Raw genomic sequence first — 19,019 nt, forward strand, 5'->3', positions numbered from 1 at the left:
ATAGACTTTGTATACCCACTGTATATAATCTGAATTGATTGTAGATCAATGTGTTTTTCTAACATGGTGGCCACAACTGTACATGTAACTGTATACAGTACTACCATTATGTACTCTTATTTGAAATGCACACATTTAATAATATATCAAAATATTCTGTATGTCTTTTATTGCTTTCACACATTTATCTAGAAGAGAGTGATGTTTCCACATAGAGCTTGAGCAAACTGGGAAAAAAGGCTGAGATGTCTGTGTTCCACATCTTGTCAATACTTGTCAATGCTTATGCTACCTGCATGTATCACTCTGCACCTTTTCTACATTCAGTTTGATCTGCCAGCTGTTTTTCAGTCATTTTCCTTCATTTTACAGTTTCTACAGTGTTTGCTAATCCTCTTATTTTTCAGTTATAGTCTCTTTCTTATATAAATTTGGAAAAGCAATGGTCCTAATACCGATTCCTGTGGAATTCCACTAATGATATCGCTCTGGTTTGAACATTCTTCCCTTATCTAGACTCCGTTTTCTGTACATTTACAAGTTCCTAATCCATATATACTCAATATATGGTAATTAAAGAATTAATCTAACTCTGTATAAAGATTCTACCTTTTGAAAATAAAAAAAGCTAAATATTGTTTGTTCCATTAGTGCTCTGCATGTACTGTACATGTAGCTCTATTATGCTAGTTAAGCAAGAACTGATCTGAGTCTATATTGACTGTTCACTAGAAGTACAGTATATTGTAATACAGACGATCCTCTAGCTCTAATTAAGTTTCTATAACCTTACATGTAATAGAAGTAAGACTAATTGGTCTATAATTACTTGGTTATGTATTGTCGATCTTTTATGTCTGGCTGCTACATTAGCAATTTTCCAGACAGTGGGTATCACCCCTGATTTGGGAGATCACTGGAAGTGTTTTGTCAATGATTTATGAATAAAATCTCTTCTTTACATTCAATTGGTAGCTACCCCAGAGAGTTCTGAAAATGAGTGCTTCTAGTATCTGTAAGACCTCTTGTGCTCCATTTCTGCAACTGTTCTTTAATAATATTTTATTTTCTTAGCTTTTTCTTCATTGATTTATTAAGCATTTGACTTATTCTAGGAATTATATTTTTAGCTTCAATGTATCAATAACATGTGTTTGGTTTTCCATCATTCATATCCCATATTACTTTAACTTAAGATACCCATTCCTTCATAGTTCGCTTTTCTCAAATTGCAACCCTTTTTTTTAATTCAGGTAGGTACAGTAGCTGCGTCAGCATGCATAAGTTACAAAGGAAGAGTTGAAGAAGGCTCCACAGCCAAAACTTTGTGTTTCTTCTCATTTCAGCATGGAATAAACCTTTACTTGTTACTTTGCAACTTTTTCCTTTGTATTGGACTTTCTAGTAAAAAACATGAACACTGACCATTTCGTCCTGTACCCAATATATTGTTATTCCAAGGAACGATATGACTCATACGGACAAGTAACCTCTCAGCTCACTGTTTAACATGTAAATAGTATTATGTGCAGAATGGGCCAGCTGGGGTATCAGTATAAAATACTGACAGTATTTTATACTGATACCTGAAAATATATTGAAAATCCTACAGTGTTACTGTAGGATTTTCATTGTCCTCAGTATATGCACACTGAAAAACAAATGATAATTTGGTATTGTCAGCAAAGCATAGAGTAAAATTGTTTAATATGGTTATTGTATTGTAAAACATTATGTAGTAATAAAATACTGATGTACCTGCACTATATTTGTGTACGGCACAAGTGTGAGGGAATAGTAATTTATTGTACTGTATATAGCTGTATATGTACATTGAATAGTTTGAAAGAAGCATAGTTATTACAGTATAATCAATTCACCATTTTGAATGGTCATAGAATTTGGCCATATTCTAGCTGTTTTGTCTGCATCATAATACTTGTATCTGAAATCCCCATGGGTAGACAGCATATAGGATCATCTGCCACATATGGCTGACTTTGAATACTTGCACGGTTACTCTCATGCCACATCAACAGTGGCACGACGTGCATTGGTACACCACGCAAACCTAGTTTTGCTGTTATTTGTCATTGACGGACATTGAGAAATGAGGAGAACAAAGGAGTGTATGGCAAACAAACTGGAACAGATCTCTCTATTGTTTAAATCGCTTTGACACATTTTCTTTTCACTTTTACTTATGAAGGAACACCTTACAAATTTAAGTAAATTGAATCCAGCAGGAAAAAAATCCAGCTTTTTATTGTTCGCTTTGTAAGCCCAAAGTTCTGTCTGTGCCCAGTTTGAAGCACCTAAAGCTTGAAAAAGAAGACATTGAGTTTCTGAATTTATTCCACATTTTAGTCAGCACACTACCCTCACTACATTGTAGTAGTATTATGCATTGTAGTTATACTGTAATTTATTTATTATTTATTATTCTTTGTTTGAGATGTTTGCTTATGTTTAATAATTGATAAGGCATACACAGTTCTTGGTTAATTATATGCTGCTGATGTATTGTGCATATTTAATCAGACTGTCGGGGTGAGACTGTAAAACAGACCTGTTTCATTTACACAGAGGAGCCCAATGATTCTCTTAAGTGTCAGAATACCATGTTTTGCTGTCCTGAGTGGTAAAGTGTTTCTTGCATCTACCACTTAAATGTTATCATTTTAGCAGGATATTTAAAAGCTGAGTCTTTGTGCTGGATTGCCACTAAACCTGTATCTTTAGGTAAATTTAGACGTCCATTCTGAAATTGTTCAGCTAATATTATATTGCATTTTATACTGAAACTGTGCTTAGACTTGTTTCAAAATAGAAGGTTGTATTTCTGTTTAAAGAGTAGCCAGAGCATTTGAGCGTGAACTGATTTTTAAATAATTTTTGAACAGTTTTGCAGTATGGTGCGCCATCAAAAAATATGGTGTAATTCTAAAAGTCAGTTGTATTGTACCTCAATGGTTTTCCTTTTCTTTTTTGCACCACCTTTTCACGTTCACATCGCAAAATGAATGATGGAAAGGCAGGGCTAAGACATTGCTTTTCGATGTGCAGTATACCATGAGTTGCCCCTCTTGCCTCTTGTCTTGAGCATTTGTGCGACAGTAATGTTTTTGGCTTTTTAGAGATGCATTATGAAACGCAATCAGGAGCTTGTACATCACATTCTGTAAATATACTGGAATATAGCTTTTTACCTGCTCATTCTGGCACATTTATGCTAGTGCAATCACTCCTTTTAGTACAAATTATTATACTGGAATAATGAAATACTTCCAAAAACCTATCAGAGATTAAATACAGTAGTTGTACAGCACTGATGTACTGTATGTCCAGTCATGTGCATTGCTGATTGACAGTGAGAGGGAAAGAGATCTTTCACATTAATGGACATTTTAAATTTTAGCCTACGCAAAATCTTTTATTTTCTCTTAACCTGAGGAACCTGTGTTCCTCTTCCAGGCTCCAGCACTGAGAGCTCAACAGAAAGCTGTATTCACTAATAAGCAGACTATGATTACTGCTTACCCCATAATTTTTTAATGAAGGGGTTGTTATACCATGTAACCTGGTTTTCTGTCATTAATGCCTTTCAAGGTCATATTTAACCAGAGCTCTTTGTTGAATCTTTTCTCTTACTGAGAGTCCCTGTCATAAATTCAAGTGTGTAAGAGTTGTTAAAACAGACAATGAAGCCAAATGACATTGGCCCTTGCCACATCTCTGGGAGAAGTTTATTTTTGAATTCTGAAAGTATTCTATGTTTCTGTCCTAAAGAACTGGCAGAATGTTTTACAGATGTAGAAGTTCTGACTTGTTTCAAGGATGTGTTTACTGGAAAATTGTGAAGCATGAAGTTTTAATAGTTGTGAAAGCCTAAAGTCTTTCACATTTTCTTAATTATCTTCATTGACATAATATCTAATTGCAAATCTTAAAGGTTCTGTTTGCTTTTGATATATATATTTAAAGAAGCATTCATGGCTGGAAACAACTTGTTGTTTGATGTCTGTGACACACGCTTCCAAATGCTTGTCATTTCTTATTTTTATATCAATCTGCTTACCCCCTCTGTACTATTCAAACAGCAATGAAGAATTCTGTAAGTATTGATTTTCTTCAAATACATTATGCTAAATGTAACAGAACTGCTTTGGGTATATAATAATATGTGGTTTGATGGCTGCTTTACAACCTCAAGACTCTGATGCACATGTTCAAAATGCATTGCTGTTTAGTCTGTCACAGGAACGCTAACAGCATAGCCTGAACACTACAATGGGTTTTTTAAAGTTTCTTAAAGTTCTTATTGCAGTAAAGTAGACATTGCTACAAGGACCTTACTACATCCAAAGGATAGCACCTTTTTGCAGTACAGTACATTTTTCCCCATCACTATACTGAGGAATTAGGATCCACACAGACCGCAGGGTGAGCGCCCCCTACTGGCCCCTCCAATACTTCCAGCAGCAACCTTAGTTTTTCCCAGCAGGTCTCACGTCCAGGTACTCACATCTGCTTAGCTTCAGTGGGCTGCCAGTTGTGAGTTGCAGGGCGATATGGCTGCTGGCATTTAAGAGTGCTATTTTAATATCATGAATTTCGTTTAAATTAAATGTGTTGTGTAATATTTGTGTGAATTCAATATTTAACCTTTTTCTTGTCCTTAATGACTTACTCATTTATATTCTGTGAGGATGTATGAAGAAGGTCCCAGTTTTAAAAGCTGAAAAAATGAGTATCCAACAGTGTTAGGTTTTATTTAAAAAGGATTAACATTCCATTGAGCCTGTGTGGTTCTTCAGTGCATAGTCCTTGAAACACCTTATCTCTATTTTCTCAAGGGGTGATAATGAGGCTTTTAAGCTTTTAGTCATTTTCAAAGGCTTTCTGACATGGACATCTTAGTGTAATTCTGTATCTTAAATATACTGAAAATTTTCAAAAAATGGCGTTGGTTTTTGACATAATACAAGTTACCTATCAATAGCTCAGGGCCTACAGCAGCCTTGGATCACTCTTGTAGAAGTGAAAACAAAAGCAGTCCCTGAGGTCTGATTGTACTTTTTTCTGAACATACTAAACATACACACAAAGCATTTTACTCACATGTGCGTTTGTATTCTTTATATCCATAGTTTCTACCTTTAGGAATCCTGTCTTGTGATAGTTCATAATGGAATAAAATTATTGCACAGTTTATGATTAAGAAAACACACAATAGTACACATTTCAGCTTTGAGGTTTTCTTGTCTGTAGTTTAACTTTTCTTCTCCTTTCGCTCACAGACACAGTTTGTTTTTTAGGAAAGTAAGGCTATTGACTGGAAAAATAAGAAAATCAACATATATTCTGCTACTATACCAAGGAATAAGGAATCCAACATTAATATCTGCTCCTTACAATTACAGAAATGAGTTACAGAAATGTCATTACATTGATGTGCTAGAAAGTGTTTATGTGCGGGGTTTTTTTTTTATTTTGTGGAAAAAGGATTATTCTAAATCAGACATTTTGCTGGACTTTTTTAGAATTTTAAAGATCTAATATATGTTAGATCAAATAAGGTTTTTTAAGCAAAGCAAGAAAATGCAGTTGAATATTGAATGAAATGCATGTGTACTTAATAATTTCATTAAATACAAATGTACAATTAGTAGATGTTATTCTCAATAGCCTTGTTTGTGCCAGAATTGGGGATTTGTTTTGCCCAGTTCTCTGTTGATATACAGTATACTTTATATCTTACAAGGAGCAATGTTCAGGGATATGGTGTCTTTTGAGAGCAAGTAGTGACTATGAATAATGCACTGATGAGCTCTAATAAGGGTGAAACAGCTCTCTGTAGCTTTTAAATTTGACTTTGTATAAGACGAATTAGAAGTCTATTTAGACAGCTCTTCTTCCTTGCATCGCAATGTGGCTAAGACTCATTCCCATATTATACACTTTATGTAATCTAGGAATATTTTCTGTTTATTTAGAATTTGTATTGAAAATATTCATGATATAACAAGATGCTAATGAAATGTTTTAGCTCTTAAATCTGACATTACATTTTATCTCGGATGATCCAGGGAGCAACACTTTCAAGTGGAAACATTATATAATTGATGTGAAGTGCTTAGAGGCCTGCATACCTGATCAGGAGGTTTAGCACAATTATGATGGCCAAAGCAGTAATGACTATAGGCCATTTTTTCTGTTTTAATTGTCTTTTTAAGTTAGTTTTATACAGTATGGGGTATTATGTACCTCCAGTACTAGGTTCGATTGCAGGTTAAATTGAATCTATGTGGATGTTTTACTAAAAGAGTGAAATTGTGTTTAATGGTTGTGTGGACTTGCAGCAGATGGATGATAAAAGTGGTGATTGTAATACCCTGTTAATATGTAAATACAGCACTTTATATACGGTATTGCAGTTAGAAAGCTGAAGCACTCTGAGTTGTATAACGCAGGTGGTGAAGATAATAATTTTGGAAAACAAAATTCTACATTTCCCTTTAATCTCTGCATTTCTTTCTGAGCTGTGAATTGGTTCAAATGAAAAAGGAAATTGAAATGTTATCTAATTACTATGGTGAATTTATTTGTTCTGCCACAAGTTGCAGAAAAGTCTGAGTAATACGCCTTGTTAAAAAATGAAATTAGGACATTTTGCCTTATACATTTTAATGGCAGCCAGGTGCTGTATAAAATAGGTAGCATAATTAGGAAAAGTAGTTGGTGTATTTCTAAGCTAATTTACACAGAATCAATATTCATGGAGGAAAATTTGAAGGCTAACATGTATTTAAATTTGACAGTCTTACTGTTTAATTACAAAGTCACAGAATGCTTTCACAAACCCTAAGAACAAACAATGCATTTATGAATCTGATAATGTTCTGTGTTGTATGAACTAAAAATGTTGAGTTAACCCAAGGGACAGGCATAATGCTTGAAGGGTTAATAAGACCATACTATACGCTATGCTCTTGCTTACAGACAATATTATTCAAAACTTATAATTAAGTGTATTTTTATCCATATAGTACACAAGACACTGATGGATAAATTGGGTTTGCTATATAATTAGCAGTTCCATAGAAAACAATCATTCATGTATCAGGGAATTTCAGCAGATGAACAAAGCCCATTCCAGATAGCACTTAAAGAATAATTTAGGCACCTGGTAAAGTGACTATAATTCATTGTAACCACCTGGTGACTCCCTAGTTACTTTCATACTTCCTCCCAGCCAGATGCTCATCATATACCTAATCAATCAGGGAGCTGTGCTAGAGGTGTTAAGTGTAACCTTGTGTTTGTTTGTTTTTCTATTTTGGGTGGCATCTGTGTAGTTTTTGCTACTCATTAACTTTTTAAAAAAAACTTTTGTCATTTTTGTGCACCTTTGTTTAGTCCTAAAGAACAGATAAGCAATTAGTTGGTTTGACAAACGGATACTTGAGTATATCTTGGGATTCTTATCCTGTCAATAACAGAACTGTGAATAATCATTATATCTTAGGAGATATCATTACTATAAATACCGTTGTGTACCAGCAGCTTAAAGGGAATTTAATAATTAATAATTCCCAATTTCTCAGATGGGTTATTAATTCTCAGCAATAAAATAAATGAATTGACGGTATAGAAAAATCACAAGAACTTTGTGAAAGTACTGTATGATCATCACGTTTCCATGGGCGAGAGCGAGAGTTTGAAACAGACCTTTCTGCTCACTAGTCACTATGATGACTAATGTTATGCAATGTACTGTACTGTGAGTGCAGCAGACATTTAATTGCAAATGTTTCAACGTGTTCAGCTTGCAGAGTTAACACGTTGTATTTGTCTGCAGTACCGAAGTCAAGAGCAAATATTTCTATTGGATTAAAAGAGTTATATTCACAAGACTTGAGTTTTGTTGCCTTGTTCTGAATCTCAGTCAATGATGGCAATATGACGGTGCATATACCTGAAAATGTTGTCTATTTTGTGATGTCAATTTTTTACAAGTTACTGTGTATATATAAATGTAAATATAAAAATGTATAAATATAAAAATAGCCTATCAGTTCCCCTTTAAGTTGACAACAACCCCACCAAGACAGTAAAACCAGCTACATTGTGTTGTGTGTACTCAAACTGAACAAAAACTTTACTTTTAGTGTATTTTATTTTAAATATAAACCTTGTTTCATATTGCTTGGCTTTGTCATTCTTGTTCCACAAAGTGTCATTATATGTTACAATTGATTTGTAAGTTAAATTGTGATAAAATATCTTCAATATCTCAGTAAATATCAGGAATTAATTAGATTACAAAAAAATGATAGTTTGGTCAGAAGAGTCAACAGAAATAATGGATGTCAGTGACCATATATGGTTCTTGACATGAAAAAAGTAAATAGAATAACAACCTTAACATTTATGAAACCATATTAGTCAAGAAATCCTTTAATATTGATTTCACCTGCTTTGCAGAATCCGCCTGCAGACAATGCTTTCCATGCCTCAATCTCAAAGACAAATGTTAGATATTAAAATGCACTCAAGGTCAAGCTTTCTCTTTTGACTTTGACAGGCTTCTTCAGCAGCAGATATTTGTCCCGCGAATGTGGCCTGGGTCATTTAGTTCCTTGACCGTCGTGTTCTTGAACAGCACCCTCTGTCTTCTATGAAAAAAACATACAAAGGTGACACTGCTTATATTCTGAATAGTGAAGTTTTAAAAGCACCTATCTCTTCATAATCCACACATGGCTCTATTAACTGACCTAATGATTGTTGCTGTTGGGTGCAGAAGCTCCAGGAAGCTCAGTGCCTTCTCCTCCAACCTCTGAAATCATAGCTTAATTAAGGACAATGAAAGATCAATACTAACCCTTCTATATACCAGGGTAAAGGATGGAAAAATGCTCTCCAGTGCCTTCAAGGCTTTCCTTTCCCTGTATAATCTATAATGACAACAGAAAAGAAGTGCAGTGTCACTAAAAAGAGGAAATGCCAGGGCTGCCTTAGGGAATCAGCCTACCTCCTGCTGTGATTTCATTGATCTTTCATATTCTAAGCATTATGTGAATAAAATAGTTCCCTTGGAGAGCCTCAAGTGCTGAGCGATCATGTCTTCTGTGACAAGCTCTGGGTGTTGGCCGGGTTCATTAAATTCAGAAGGCAACTTTGCTCTTTAATGTTTTCAAGGTCTTCTTTCAGGTGCGAGCACAGAATGGGCTATGGGAATACAGTAAGTATACAGTAGTTTCTCTGTGGGGGTTTGAGGTACATGATCCAGGTCTAAATGAGAGAATCCTTGTGAGGAAACCAGCATCTGCTTATCCATACAGTCTTAAAAGCCAAATCTTGTTACTGTTATCAAAACAGTAAATGTCTTGCTATTGACAATACACCTTTTTTTAGATGGTTTTATGTTTTGATGGTCTTACGAAGATATATTTTTATACTTGTAACAGTTTGGCTAGTTAATGGTGAAATCGTTTTCAAATTATTGAAAAAAAATACCTTTCTAAGAGACGTTTTTGAAATGTGTGTACTTTTTAAATATATTTGCTTCACATATTAGTGTCTGAATAACTAATAATTATATAAATGCAGCAAGTATGAAATGTTGAATTCCATCCTCTTAAGGGTTTAAACTGGGAGGGGATCTAATCAAAGAAAGCACTGTACAACCTTCAGCAGAAAGTACACATACCTTCTGAGAGCAGCTTCATAAGTGTGCTTTCATTTACACAAAGAATAATAAGGAGGGTTTCACATTCCTGTGGGTGTGAATATCATTACCCACAGGTTCACATAATAGGGTCTTGGTTCTTCATGTGGCTTGATACAAAAAGGCATGGGGATGTAAATGAAGCACAGCAACCGTTATAGTTGGAGAAAAACTCTCATTTTGTTTTAAATTAAATGGTTGTTCTTTCACACAGACGTATACTCTAACCAGAAAAGCAGGTGATATGCTTAGTGGTTCTTTTTGAAATTTTGGAGTGTCTTTAAATATCTACAAACTGCAATTTAAAGTATGTCAGGTGTTGCTATCTGTAATCTAAAAACAATAACTTTTCAAATAGCATTCTATGAAGACATAACACTGCTGCCGTGGTGCTGGTGCTGGCTGAATACATTGGGGAAAACTAGACTCCTTTTAAAATATACATTTTTCAAGAGCAGTGGGTGATTAAAGGGATTTTGGCAAAAGACAAAAGCTTGGCAGTGCTAGAGAATTGACTCATGTAAACACTGACAGCTGCATTCTTGCTAACAATACATCCAGCCAGAACTTACCAGTCATTTTTAATCCACCTGGACAAAACTTTGAAATACAAATAAAGGTCACTCAGTCATGTACCGACCCCTTTCCCACCCCGGTCTTACTTTAACTTTAACAAGTCCATCTTTGATCTGATGTCAAAATAAGGGTTTGGTGAAGAATACAAGGAGGGAGGAAGGTAGTGGTTAGGGATTTAAGTGAAATTTTAGAAGCTAGGATTGTGCTTGTGAAATCTTATTGCACAAATTATACCTGACTTATTCTCAAACTTTTCTGACTTGTGTATGCTTTTTTTCCATGGGCCATAACCTTAAACATATTCAGTATCAGTCAATTAGTGTTATTGTTCCCCACCCCAGAGCACCTATTGCTTTTATGCACTTATGTATTCAGGTGAAAGAAATAGAACTAAACACAAGTCTTTTGTCTGTTTAGACACAACTTGAGCTTTATTTTGAGTGCAATATTATAAGGTGCATTTACTGGATATCTAATCCAGAGTCTTACTGCAACATATTCTGCTCACATTCTTACTGTTTAGTCTTCATGATGTATTCTCCAATTGCTAGGAGTAGACATAGACTTAAAAAAATAGCACACAGCCCTAAGAGTTTATAATTAATAATAATAATAATTGCTTACACTTATATAGCGCTTTTTCTGGACACTCCACTCAAAGCGCTTTACAGGTAATGGGGACTCCCCTCCACCACCACCAATGTGCAGCATCCACCTGGATGATGGATTATCCATCCATCTATTTTCTAAGTGCTTTATCCAATTTGTGGTCTTTGGAGAGCCAGAGCCTGTCCCACCAAGCAACGGGTGCAAGACAGGATACAATCTGGATGGGTACCCCATTCCATCACAGGGAACACATAAACACAAACATATACACAATAACACCAGGGCCAATTTTCCTGGAAGCCAGTTAACTTACTAGTACATCTTTGGACTGCGGGAGGAAACTGGAGCCTTTGGGTGATACCCACTTGAAAGTGGAGAAGAAAGCATACAAACACCATGCAGATAGCTTGGAACTGAAGCCAAGGCCCCAATACTGCTATGTATTCTGCCCTTCTAAGAGTTTAATAAACTAATGCAATTTGATATTGCCATAATATTGGGATTTTGCAACCTATGAGATGCACCCATCACATCTTTGGATGCCGACATCTTCTAGAGGTGCTACAAAACCAGTTTTTCTGTGCCAGGCTCCTAAACTGTTAATGAGGAACATGTAAAGGTTTATTCCATGCTGAAACAAAATAAAAGAGACACAATATTTCGGCTGTGGAGCATTCAGGTATAGGCCTTCTTCAGATTTCCTTCAGGTGTAAACTGTTGATATTCAAGTTAGAAAGACACTGTAGGAGACTTCTCAAATTCAGATTGGATTTCAGGTTTCCACCTGCACTCTAGGGAAGCAAAGAAGTCCCCAGTGGCTTTGTCTGATCTGTTGCCCACTGTGTGTACGAAAAGTGAGTCCACAGGTAGTTTTGAATTTGATTGAAAATTCCTTTTCCATTTCCTAAAATATGTCGGTAAACGTTCACTGTTAGTGTCATTCTTAAGGCAAATACGTTTTGTGTGTTTTACATATGATCTGGTTTGACCTAATGGTCGTCACTAATAAGATCCAGTTTTGTGCCTTTGGCTTTGGAGACTGGGGTACTTCATCAGTTTTACTGAGCAGAATTCTGTGTTTCTTTATCCAGATATGAAGTGTCTAACAATGGAATGATAACACAGAATGAAAGCAGTGATTTTAATAATCAACATTTAGTAAGGTCCATATGAAGCAGGCGTACAATGCCAGATGTTGGTAAATAACATGTTAAATGGTTTTATGTGTATTGCTTTATTGCTACTGTAAGTCTTCAGGTTTGTACCTTCTTGTACCTTGTACCTTCAAGATTACATCATTACATATCTTTACACCAAACTAAAAGATCTTTTGTATTACCTGAAGACCTTTATGATTATTAAATTATTTCATAATTGGTGTACTATTTACATGTATATGTAAATTATTTAATTAAAATGCAATTACATTTTTTTTTATTAAACACTCAGACAGAGTTCTTAGAGTAAAGCAAGGATGGGTGGCATAGATATTGAGACATACCCCCTCAGGTATTGAGGGCCTGAAAGGGACAGCATTTTACACATTAATTTACTGGGTGGAATAAAATAAAGTCGTTACCAAAAAACGTTACTGAAAAGCCCGTTTATAACTTTCTGCTTTAAATGTAGTTTTTTTACTTATGGAGTAGACACAAAATTCCAAATTGCATGCTTTTCTCCAAAGTTTCAAGGGAAAAATGTTGGGAGCAATCCAGAGATATATATTTATGATAAAAATATCAATTTCTCATGTCACCTTGACCCAGAGACTTAAAGGTTTTTTAAATCATTATTTAACTGTACACTAGAATCCAGACCATCTTGTTTATCTTAAAGTTACTAGTTTAAAGTTTTGTGTGTTGCATATTGCTCCCTTCTTCAGATATCTTTGTTTTTTTCTTATTTCTTAAAGATTGTATAATATGACAGGCCAGAAAAACAAACATCCCTTTTGAATTGAACTTCCATTACCTGTATACTGTAGCTCTCAGCTTTCAAATCAAACCTGCCTATTCACAGTGAGAGGTTCATATTAATAAGTAAAGCAATGCTCTTATCTGTTCATACATCAGAATTAGAAGGGTCATTTGGGTCTGTGAACTCATGTGTATCGATAAATATGTCATAGTACTCATAAGTAAGGGTATTCATAATGGGCCATGTTTGAGACGTACTATAATCACCTTTTGATTATTCTGGGTTCAGCCTAATGGAGTTTTAGGCCTTTATTAAGAACACCTACATACTGAGACTAATGAATAATTTTTAATCGAAATGTTAATGAACCGGAGATAGATTCCAGCTGATGCAATTTAGATGCTCGCTTCACTGTCTTAGCCTTTTTCACTTTTTACATAATGAGAGAGACTGTGCTAAAAGGCACTAGGAGTCATTAGCTTTCTTTGGCATTTAAATTATAATGAGTGTCAATTAGGAAAAATTGAAAATGAGTTCCAGCAGCCACAGTGGTTTGCTATAGAAAATGTTTTTTTTTCTCTAAACACCTACATTTGTTTTTGTTTTTTTTAAAACTAATGTGTAAGATTGGGTATGAACAAAGGTCACATAACACCAGCACTTAAAAGTAAGACCTTAATAATGACTCGGTATCTTCACATATAAAAGCTGACACCCAGGTTCATTCTGATTTTGCATATTTCATAGAATATGAACTGTATGTATAGTACTGTGTATGTAAACAGGGATGGGGACAAGGGAAGTGGTATTGAATATTGTGCAGTATGTTTTAAATAGCACACTTACAAATATATATATATATTTATAAAATCCTTGCTAGATGGGTGCGATGTAATATATTTTATTTTCAGAGATGAGAAAGGAGGTGTTAAGATTCCTGTTTTAATAATATTATTAGGCACCTTAAAATTTTAATATTTACGTTTTTGGCCCAGAATTGCTTTAGATCTCATGTGCTTATGGATGGCTTTTTTAAAGAGAAAATGTTTTATTTTCTTTTTATTGTAAAAGAGTCCTGGGAGCTTCAAGCAAAGAAAAAACACCCTGGCAGTGCAGATTTTTCTGAGGCCTGAATTCGCCTAAATTTGAAATATGCTATTAGGTTTGATTTATAGATGAAAATGAAAGTAATGTCACTTTAAAAAGACTCTTCATTATTTTTTAACACTTGGGGTAGATTAACCTGTGACGAATATTCTATTAATTTACAACAGATCATAAATTATCTCTACTTCTGTTCTGAATTCTGAATTTTGAATAGTTCTGAATTTAGAGTTTTTTTGGAAGGATGAGGACCATGCAAGCAAAGTGAAATAGACCAACAGCTGACTCATTGGCTAGTGATGAAATGGCGTAGGTGTTGTATGATCACTGAGTTTTAATGCATCTTCTTCCTAAGAATCTCAGAATCTGACAAAGTCAAGCTGTGAAACATGATAGCTACTGTTTATTCTTTACCCTGGCTCATGCATCCCCACTGTTCTGAAGATGTTCAAATACAATTTCTCATCAGGGTCAAATCATGCTGTAGCCAACCCTCCTACAGATGAACTTTTATTCAAATATATAGAATTTGAGAAATGTTTTAAACATTGCATAGCTTGGCCACAAACAGTAGAATTAATGCACATTGATTATTTTGATTAAGTGTTAATTAATCATGATTTTACACTGAACAGAGGGTTTTAAGAAATTTGCTGATATGTTTTTGATGTTATTGTCAATGTGAATCTACTACTATCAATATGGACATTGTTAAGCTTACCAATGTTAGCTTATGTTTCATGGTACCCATACATATTATTCACTATTCAAATGCCTTAAAATCTGACACATACCTTTTGTGCAAAATAATAATTAGTCATCCTTTTACAGAAGTTACAAATTTATTTTCTAAAAACATATACAATTTTTAGTAGCATCAACACTGAGTTCAAACTGTTCTAGTGTACTAACTGGATATAAAAAATAATTTATTTTCCATAATTGATGCTATATACTATTATAATTACTTCTTCATGACATTTTATTACTTCTTCATGACTTGGTAGGAATACTGCTGCAATAGGAAGTGTGCATACGAAATTAAATATCTTTGAAATAAGTGCTGCTTTTAAATTTTGCATGTAGCAAAATGATAACTAATTGAAACTTGCATCTCCCTTCCCTTTAGTGACCATAGTAACAGCTGGTAATTGGGGCATTACAGATGAACTAGATGTTTTGATAAAACATATATCGGATTAAATCATGCATGTACTGAGTCAAACTTAAATATTCACTTCCCTTGGCTCATAGTAATATATCATCAGATGCTGTTTCTATCTTAAGGTCATTAGATTTACTATTATGCAGTACAAATCCTGTCAAAACAGATTTCCATTATGTAAAAAGGTCAATGGGGAAGTATATTTAAAACAACAACAGGATGCACTTTTTTAATGAAAAGGGTTTTTGGGGCCTGGAACAACCTGCCTAGCCATGTTGTTGAAGCTGGTGACCTGGCTTCTTTAAAAAAACTACTGGATGAGATCATCAGATCAATTAGCTACTAGCAACCAAACATGCTACAGTAAGTGGGCCAAATGCCCTCTTCTTGTTTGTGACTGTACTAATGTTTATTTAATCATCTGGGCCATAATATAAATTTGATATTTGCCAATATGTTTTTCGGTGTGGATATAATCCAAAACATCCTGCTTTGAGCATATCCAAGATGCTGCTTAATTTTGCATCTCATTGAATGTGTATTTAAATAAAAATATTTTTTTGCATTATTTTTAACCGAATCTGCTGATTCCCTTTCTTACTGAAAATATTTATTTTACCAGCAGTATATGAGAGCCACTTCTAAATGCCTTTTTCAATTTATAATGTCATACCTCTTGTGATAAATACAATAAAACCTTTAATAAGATCATTATCGGTATGTCAGAATGAAGATCTTAATCAATGCAAAGTTCAGAGCTTTCAGAAATTGATTTGGACATTTTATTAAAAAAGTAGATTGTAAAGCAGATAAGAAGGGAGAGGTTCCATTACTGGTACTGTCAGTGTGGCACTTCATCTCCAGAGACATGCTATTGTTGTCTGCTACGGATAAACACATTTACCAAGTGCTGTAGAAGTGCTTGATTTCATGAACAAAAATGAATCAATCAATGGAATTAATTTAGAAAAAAAGAAGGAACTGACCAACCACTCATGCCTGCTTCAGTCTTCTGAGACTTTCCTAGCAGTTATTTTATATTACACTGTAGAACACTGGACCCGACTTTACAGTAGAGGTCAGAAACCACAATTAAATTGGAAACACATTTTTATTGTTCTGTTAAAGTGAATTCACCTTGCTGAAATGATTAATTCTTAAAGTGTTAATAGAAAAAAGGGTTAAAAGTTGCCTCAATTCCAGTATTTAAAATATATAACTAACCTGTTTTCTTTCTATGATATACTATGCATGCATCTTACCGATGTTTCACACCCACTGAATAATCATGAAACAGTGCAGTGCTTGCAAACTAAAAGTAATCTGGAATATGTGTTGGAAATCTTTTTGTAAACGTAAAACTGAATCTCTAAGATACACCAAATATAAATGCAATGGATTAAACAGAATGATATAAAATACCGTAATCCGCTCAGTTAATGCTATAATCAAATTTAGCTGGTTGGATTTAAATATGCCATTAGGTGTTAATCAAAACCATTAAAGCAGCTGCTTAGTCAATTTAAACGTTTTGTTCCTGACGTGATGTTCATTTGTCCTCGGGCATTCTTGTATCTGCCTGTCTTCTCTCCCACATGTGCTCAAAGGGTTTTCTTGACAGATATGAGGTTTTTTTGCTAAGCAGAAAGGTGGCAAACGCACAACCCAACAAGACAATAGTGACCATAATACATGTCTCTATAATAATTTGTCAGTATGATGTCCTTGCATCAGTAGGCTCTCTGTTGGAGGTATTTCTATAATTTAACATTATGTGTGGTTAAAACAATTGAATACTATCATGTAACTTTATAATATTGGCGGGGATTTTCAAAATGAAATGTTATCTAGTGACACTGCATCCACACAATCCCAGCCGGCACTGAACTCGCAAAATATCGCAGGCCTAAAGTAATTGAGCATTCATTCTTTAAAAGAGAAGCAGAAAAACGGATTTGACCAAAAATACTCATTTTAGCTTAAAAAAAGATGAACACGAACAGTTCCATCTAGCTCATTTTTTCTGTTTTTGTTTTGAAATGACTGTGGGGATTAAAATTGAGCATTTGAATGTATAAAAGAATGTGTATTACCGACGCATCTGCAGAAATGTACAGAGGATATGCTTACTTAATGGAAACAAAACCTGCAACAGTAACAATTGTGTGCATATTTAGTAAGTAATGTACAGCAGCATGTCCTTCATTGTGTTTTCCAATTTAATGGAAAGCAAATATAAGCTGTGTTTTTCATTTCCAGCTTGTTACTCCATAATACCTTTTTTTTCCACAATGCAAAACAAAATATTACATTTTATTTTCTAAAAAGTACAAAAGACTTCTGTATCTGCACAATTTGTTCTAATGCTACATCATATTAAGCTTTACAAAGAGCACATTAGATTGATGGATGTTATATATACAGTTTATAACTGCTCAGATACAGTCTTTCATTTTAGTTTTTTTTTAAACAAAAGGTGAAGTCCATCCTAAAGTTCTTCTTATCTCTGTCCCAGACATAACAAGCATTAACAGCAACTAAGGGGAAGTCATAAAAGACATGATTTAATATTTACTGTATGTATGAAATATATTTCATATATAAATACTTTATGTTTCACAGTTTTATGAACGGTTTGTTTTAGTTATTTTTAGTTTATGTTCCGTATAGGTTGTTAAGGTTTTGTCTTTGAGGTTTTGAAAGGTGGCAGAGATGCCTAAGTGATTTGGCTGTGAAAAGGATCAAACTCTGTTATGTGAAACAAGTATTCATTTATATGTGAACAATAAATACTGTTTGAGAGGTGTTTACCTTTTATGGTAATTATACACAACTTTTTCTAGAGTTCTTTCATATTCTTTTATGTATGTGTAATATAGTGACATACTGTATACTGTAGAAAACACACTCAGGACAAAATAACTGTATTTCTCAGGAAATAGAGCTGATATATTTAAAGGACGTATTTGAAGAAACTGCATTTTATCTTAGTTTAATAGATATGCTGTAATTAGAAATACCTTTTAACCCATCAAAATATTCATAATAGTAAATTTCATTTTGTCTTTAATTTTCTACGTATATGGTACTGTACATAATAAAAATTAAAATGGCAGTCAAGTTTGGGGAACTCATTATTTTGAGGCCTTGGTTGATCTATGAATTCCAAATTACTAGGGCAACTTGTGGAAGAGATAATAGTATTTAACTGTGTTCCTCAGACTTTCTGCAGAGCATCTAAGCAGGTGTTATCAACTAATTGGTAATAGAAACTGATTTCTGACACTGAACTGACTGACGTGGGCTTCAGGGCAAACAGTAAGTTAGAATGATGAGTCAGTGTTTCAGGAAGGAATTTAATGTTACTAGCAAAACGTCAGCTTGATGTATCTTATTATATGCTTGGAGCTGGGTTTATAAGGATTAACAGTGCTACTGTACCTTGGCTTCATGTAATGCTACTTGAGAGAGGTATCTTTTCAGTATGACATTGCGGTTGGGGGGGCCAGAAATGCAGATGTTACTCAGTAGGTTATCTTAAGAGACTTAATATTGTAAAGAGACTCTAAAAATCGTATCTTGTATAATGATTTTTTACATATACAGTGAGCTGTTGTAAATATGTTGCAACACACATTTGGTTCTATGTCTTGTTGTTTGGGAGTTTTTTTGTGAAGTGTTCCTCACTACATCAGATCAGTAGTTTTCATGCTTGAGAAATTGTTATGTAAGGTTATTATGTGCCTCTCTATACAGAAATTGCATAGCCTCCAGACACAAGCCCAGTAATGCACCATTTTTCCATACTTTCTGCTTTTCAGTTTTATGATTCACATATCCATTCTTTTAGCACAGCTCCCAAATGTGCATTTTAGTGTTTGTGTGCGTGCTTAAAATATTGCAAGACTTCAGAAT

General features: G+C 34.3%; 1 protein-coding gene across 2 annotated transcripts in view; it reads left to right on the forward strand.

Moving 5' to 3' along the window:
* Positions 1-19,019, forward strand: part of macrod2 (mono-ADP ribosylhydrolase 2) — a 601,357-nt gene that overhangs the window by 415,682 nt on the left and 166,656 nt on the right. The gene's annotated exons all lie outside the window — the stretch shown is intronic.

The sequence above is a fragment of the Lepisosteus oculatus genome, chromosome 17 (assembly GCF_040954835.1).
Source record: "Lepisosteus oculatus isolate fLepOcu1 chromosome 17, fLepOcu1.hap2, whole genome shotgun sequence".
Lineage (NCBI taxonomy): Eukaryota > Metazoa > Chordata > Actinopteri > Semionotiformes > Lepisosteidae > Lepisosteus > Lepisosteus oculatus.